General features: G+C 54.3%; 1 protein-coding gene across 2 annotated transcripts in view; it reads right to left on the bottom strand.

Moving 5' to 3' along the window:
* Positions 1-6,296, bottom strand: part of Gng7 (G protein subunit gamma 7) — a 115,686-nt gene that overhangs the window by 73,178 nt on the left and 36,212 nt on the right. For both annotated transcript variants that reach the window (XM_023717171.1, XM_004632736.2), the window contains exon 2: positions 5,729-5,782. The gene's annotated coding sequence lies outside the window, so the exon portion shown is untranslated. The remainder of the gene's footprint in view (positions 1-5,728; positions 5,783-6,296) is intronic.

The raw sequence follows: 6,296 nt of genomic DNA, 5'->3' as shown, positions 1-6,296 counted from the left end.
TGGCAGTTACAAGGTCTTGCGTTTGAATCCTGGTACAAAAAAATAAAATAAAAAAAAAAAAAAAAAGAAAGACTCTGCGGGGCGAAAGCAGCTGTCTACCCCCCTCTCCTCTAAGTGTGCGTGGGACTCCAGGGCTGCTGCTGACACCCAGGGCAGCAACCGCATCTCCTTGGTCAAGGTCAGCATCACAGGAGGCACTGTGGGGGCGACCCTGGAGAGATGAGAGGAGTGGCCACCTCACCTGCGCAGTCCCCAAATCTCTTAACCTTGGGCCAATCACATGGGAACAGACAAAGCCGAATGAGGACTCCGAAGACCACCCAGCCGGAGGCCTTTGGGTGGTCAAGCTGCTGGGGACAAGGGCAGACAGGGACACTGTCACAGCCCTGAGAAGCCCAAGGACACTTCGTGACTAGAAGTGACCAGGCCTGCTGGGTGCGCCCCCGGCCTGGAGAGAGAACAAGACAGGAAGAACCGGAGACTGGAATAAAATGTGTGGTTTATTCCATTTGAGGGTGGGGAGTGAGACAGGGTCTTATTATGTAGCTTAGGCTTAGGCCAACCCTCAGCGATCCTCATGCCTCAGCCTCGCACATGCTGGGATGCCAGTGTGTACCATCATGCCCAACCAAATTGCGCAGCATAGCCAACAGCACCCCGTCACAGCTGGCTTCTTTCCTGGGTGTAGGCTACAGGGCCACCATCCCAGCCCTCGGGAGGCTGAGGCAGGAGGGTCACAACTTTAAGCTCAGCTAGGCAATTTGGGGACTTGGCAACATCTTGTTCCAAGCCTAAAAAAAGGCCTGGATGTAGCTCAGAACAAAGTTTTTGGATTCAACCCCCAGGAAAGAAAGAAAAATCAAGTACATAATTCAGAGCCATGATCAGTCAAAATAGCAGCTAAATAGAGCCAAGGCAGACGTTCTGGCCAGCGGCCCAGCACATGCAGCACTGCTGGGCCTCCGGGCAGCTGCCTGGGCTCCTGTGCTCCTCAGCCCCACAACCCACAACCCCACGGCGGCACAGGGGCTCCCAGCTGCTGCCGGCGTCCTGGGCACTGAGCTACACTCCCAGCAGGTTTCATTTTCTTCTTCTGAGGCAGGGTTTCCCTGAATCACTAAGTTGCTCAGGCTGGCCTTGAAGTTCAGATCCTCTTGTCTCAGCCTCCCAGAGGGCTGAGATGACAGACATGCACCACTGTGCCTGGCCGCCTGCAGCTCCTAAACAGATGTCATCTTGGCCCTCCAGCCTGTGCCTTCCCCGTCTGCCATGCGTCTGTTCTGTGTCACATAGGGAGTTCTGCAGACAGATGCGTGGGCATGGGCGGGGGTGTGCAGTTAGAGATGGTAAACACGGAGCCCTGCCTGCCAGCATCTGGGTTCCCGGGGCATCAATCTGGCCAGTGGCCAGTGCTGCAAATACGCTGCACAGCGATGCCATACTGTCTGTCCACCCACAACGAATGAGCCCCTTCCACCTCCTGGCTCCCCCGGGCCCGGCAGTCCGTGACTATCACCCCCATGCGTGCTCTGACTCAGTGCAGGCCGTGTTCCACGAAGCTACCACCCAGTAAGAACCTCTACAACCTCTGTGGGTTTTTGCTTTGTGGGACTGGGGATTGAACTCAGGCCCTTGTGCTCGCCAGACAAGTGTTTATTCTACTGAGCTGTCTCCTGCCCGTCCCCCCCCCCCCGCTTTGGTTTTTCAAATCAGGAAAACAGGACAGTCATGGAGTCATGGACCCAAAAAAGAAGCCAAAGCCACAGGGTCAGAAGAGCAGGGCACTTCCGGTGGGGACAGGGTGGAGAGCGCAGTATGGATCCATCAGCGAAGCAGGCTCTCAGCAGGGGCTCTGTGTCGCACTGTGGGCATTTGGGGCAGATAGGATGGGCATCGTAGGACGGGGACCAGGGCCCCTGGCCTCCACTAGGCCGCATCCCACAGCCTGGCAGCCATAAATGTCTCCGGAAGGCAAAATCATGTTCAGATGAGACCCCCTTGATCAGGGAGTAGTGGGGGCCCCGAGCCCTCAGGTACCATGACCACCTGTGCTGAGGTCCTGGGACAGCGTCCACAGGGACCCCACACTCAGGGTGGGGAGGGACAGAAGGCTTGGTCCCAGCAGCCGGGTCCCCTGGTCACCTTGCCGGCCCCCTCGAAGGTGTCCTGCTGTCTCTGGAGCTGGAAGCAGCGAGCGGAAGCTTTTCCAGAATGTATAGGGATGGGGGCCCGGGAGATGGCTCAGGGGAATAAGCGCTTCCCTGGCAAGCTTAAGGGTCTAAATTCAATCGCAGGTTGGGCGGGGGAGAGAATGTACGCCGCGCCCCGCCCCCAGCACTGGGGACCACGCAGGCCCGCTGGTGGGGGCCGCCCTCCTGGGCACCGCAGGGTGCTGAGCAGCGACCCTGGCCTTCCCTGGTCCACGTCCCTGTGACAGCTGCACACGGACCCACACATTGCTGGGGGGGGGGAAGGGTCGCCCTCAGGTGACCCCCGTGTAGACATTGTGGCTTTGGGGGCGGCCACAGGGAGAAGTGCAGGGCCCAAGCGCTGCTGGTGCCTTGTAATTACGCGCGTGCTGCCTGCTTCCTGCAGCGACCTTCAGCCCCAGAACTAGTTCAGGCTCTGACGGCGCATCTTGGCAGCTCCGCCAGGGAACAGCTCGTCCAGGAGAGAACTGATAACGCGGCCTCTGCCACACCCGGGACGAGAGGCCTCGCTCGAGACATAGAAGGCCTGGGACATGGGATTCTCGGTATTGGGTGCAGAGAAGAGACTGATGTTGGATCCCCAAGACCGGGACACCCAAACACTGCCCCCTGCGCATCCCAGTTAGGCAAATCCGAGGAACTCACGGGCCTCTTCTTCCCCCTGCTGGCCAACACTGGTAACTATAGGCCTGCCAAGGCAGCGCGGGGCGCCTCAGAGCAGGTTCAAAATCTTGGCTGGGATTTGGCTGCCTTTTTACCCCGTATGCCCTGAGCGTGTGGGGCGGTGTCCACATCATCCCTTGAGACCCGCAAGGGGAGTAAAGACTTATGTCTAGGGGCCGGGAAGATGGTTCAGTAGAATATGCGCTTCCCTGGCAAGCGCAAGGGCCTGAGTTCAATCCCAGGTTGTGCAAAAGAAACCTAAAAACTGCAACCAAAGCAAGATAGAAAATAATCTTCGGGCTGGTGAGATGGCTCAGTGGTCTAAAGCACCTACTTAGAACAAGCTTAGCAAAAAAGCACAGGGACCGCGGTTCAATCCCCCAGCGCCACATGCCAGCCAGCCCCGCCCCCTGGTGGGCAAAGCTGGCCACACACACACACACACACACACAAATAAATAATAATAATAATCTTCAAATGTAGGAGAATGTGCAAAAAAGGACAATCCTGGTGTATGCTAACAAGGAAAGCCGTGGAAAGCTCAGCAATAACACAGCCACAGTTCACGTCAGACCCCTCTAAGAAGCCTGGTGTGGCGGCTCACACCTGTCCTCCAAATATGCTGGGAGGCTGAGACAGGAGGATTGCAAGTCTAGGCCCAGGAACTCAGTGAAATCTTGTCTCAAAAAAAATCAACTTTTTTTTTTTTTTTCAAGAGCTGGGTCCTGGGTTCCATCCTCAGCACCTCAAAAACAAATAAAATCCTACTGATCTAAAATTCTCACAGCAGCACAGTCCCTAACAGGCCATCTGAGAAGCAGCACATACAGGCTCGGTTTACAAACTTGATTCTGGAACTGGGTAAGAACTGAATCAGGGGCTGGGGAGGTAGCTCAGAGGTCTAGGCATCTGCCTGGCAAGCAGAAGGACTCGGATTCAGTCCCCAGTGCTGCATGCTGTGCCAGTCCCAGCTCCGGGCGTGGTGGCGCACACCCAGCACTCAGGAGGCTGAGGCAGGATGATCACCAGAAGTCCAAGGCCAGACTGAATTACACTGGGAGACCTGATCTCAAAAAAACAAAACAAAAACCCCAACCGGATCCAACTCAGTGGCAAGGTCCAATGCTGATTCAGGTCTCATTCAGTTCAGTTTGGGCCCAGAGCCCCGGAGAGCGCCGAGTGTGTGTGCAGAGGCGCCGCTGGGTATCCATCAGCAGGTGGGAGGATGCAGCAAATGTGGCTCTTACACGTGGTGCAGTGTGACACCGTGTTATTAGTTTGGTTTTTGGTTTTTTGGGGTTTTTTTTTAGTGAAATCAGGAATTGAACTCAGGCCCTTGCGCTTGCCAGACAAGCACTTATGCTACTGAGCCATCTCCCCGGTCCCCAATTTTTTTTTTTTGACACCGAGTTATTAGTAAGAAAATGTATGCACTTGAGACCACAATGGGAAGGGACACAAATCATACATACATGCTTCAGTATTGCATGGTTGGGCCGGGGAGGTAGCTCAGTAGCACAGGGCCTGCCTGGCAAGTGTGAGGTCATGAGTTCAAATCCCGGGATCAAACAAATAAATGAATAAATAAAGTGATATGGTTTCTCTGTAAATAAGAAACAAAGTACAAGTAAAGAGCAAAATAAAAGGCACCGAGAGGAAGGAGGGAGATGGAGCTTTCTCAAAGGGGAATGGGAACATGAAAGGGGGGAAGGAGAGGGGAGGGAGACGGAAATGAAGAATGTATTCTGTCCATACACCCCCTCCCCCAGGGATGGAGGCATTAAGTGCTGACAATGGACAAGTAAAAACCTTTAAAATTAAGACCTTAATGGTGGGCCAGGGAGATGGCTCAGCAGAATAAGCGCTTCCCTAGCAAGCGCAAGGGCCTGAGTTCAATCCCCAGTTCCGCAAAAGAAAAAAAAAAGACCTTAATGATGTAGGAGGGGGCGTTGGGAGCCCTGGTCTGCTTTCTACTTTTTTAAATTTTTCATTTTTATATGAAGTGAACATGTGTCTGGGCCTGACACCAACAAGCAGCGGCAAGTGGTGGTGAGGTCTGCGGCATTCCTTGCACAGCGCCACCACCCCACCCCCTGTCCCCTGCCAGGGCTCCCCCAGATCCCCATTCACTCCAGAATCTTCTTAAGACAAAGTTAAACCTGTAAGATGTGGTAGCACACACCTGCCACCACAGCACCCTGGGAGGCTGAGGCAGGAAGACTGCAAGTTCAAGACTAGCCCAGGCGACTTAGCAACTTGGTGAGACCTTGTCTCAAAATTTAGAAAAGAGCAAGAAGCCCCTGCTTGGCATCTGGGTGTGTGATTCTTATGACAAGACACTCACAGACCCCCTGAGTTCCCCACATGGAATGCTGTCTATCCTACTGGGTTACAGAATGAGACCTTTACCAGACAGAGTCACCAATCTCCCCTCAGAACTGGAAGCCAAACAAACTTCTTTTCTTTATATAATACCAAGCCTCCCGTAATTTGTTACAGCACCAGAAAATGGGCTAAGACAACATATTTCAGCCCTGTGTCCCACCCCAGACTTAGCTCTGCCCTCAGCAATGACTGTCTGCTGCCCTTCAGGAAACTGAACAAGTGGGCAGGAGACAAAACCTCAGGAGAACTGAAAGGCAGGTGGCGCCGTGCACCTCTGCTCTGATGCCATCTGGGCTTCCTTGGGACCAGATCCTGCAGCGCGTGACCCTGCTTCTCTGCGAGACACAGTCCCTGCTGTCCTTGTATGAGACCAGGCCTTGGGTCCATCCCCACACAGCCAGGCCACAGCCCAACTCCTGTTCTCCCTGACTTCAAAAGCACCAAACAGTCACAGCACATAGGACACATACCTGTGCACAAGGCTCTGTCCCCAGCTCGAGCTTCTGACTCCAAAGCTTCGTTCCCTAGGAGAAAAACACAGCGCATGGTGGGAGGAGCCAGGCATGGCAGAAAGGTGCAAGCCTAAATTTAGACAACGATAGGGATGTTTGTTTGTTTTGTAGCACTGGGGATGTAAGCCAGGGTCCTTTCACTGAGCGGCACCCTCAGCCTTTCTCACTCTGAGACAGGGTCTTGCTAAGTCCCTAAGCTGCCCAGCTGGGCTGAAACTTTTGATCCTCCCGCCTCAGCCTCCCTGAGTGCTGGGATGACAGGCATGCATGATACACACAGGGAAGAGTAAGGGAGGAATCTTTTGGAGACTCTTGCTCTGCAGCCCCTCTGCCTAACTGTGTGAAACTGGCGGGCTCTAAAGTACAGAAAGAGGCAGGCTGGTGAGAGGTGCGTTGGCATGCGGGCGCGATCCTGTGACTCTCTTCCATGTGTTTGAAAGTCTACTGGAACATAGGAGCTGGGGAGATGGCTCAGTGGAATAAGCGCTTCCCTGGAAGCTCAAGGGCCTGAGTTCAATCCCCAGTT

The sequence above is a fragment of the Octodon degus genome, unplaced genomic scaffold, assembly GCF_000260255.1.
Source record: "Octodon degus isolate 3935 unplaced genomic scaffold, OctDeg1.0 scaffold00050, whole genome shotgun sequence".
Classification (NCBI taxonomy): domain Eukaryota; kingdom Metazoa; phylum Chordata; class Mammalia; order Rodentia; family Octodontidae; genus Octodon; species Octodon degus.
This window is presented reverse-complemented; position numbering and strand designations above follow the sequence as displayed.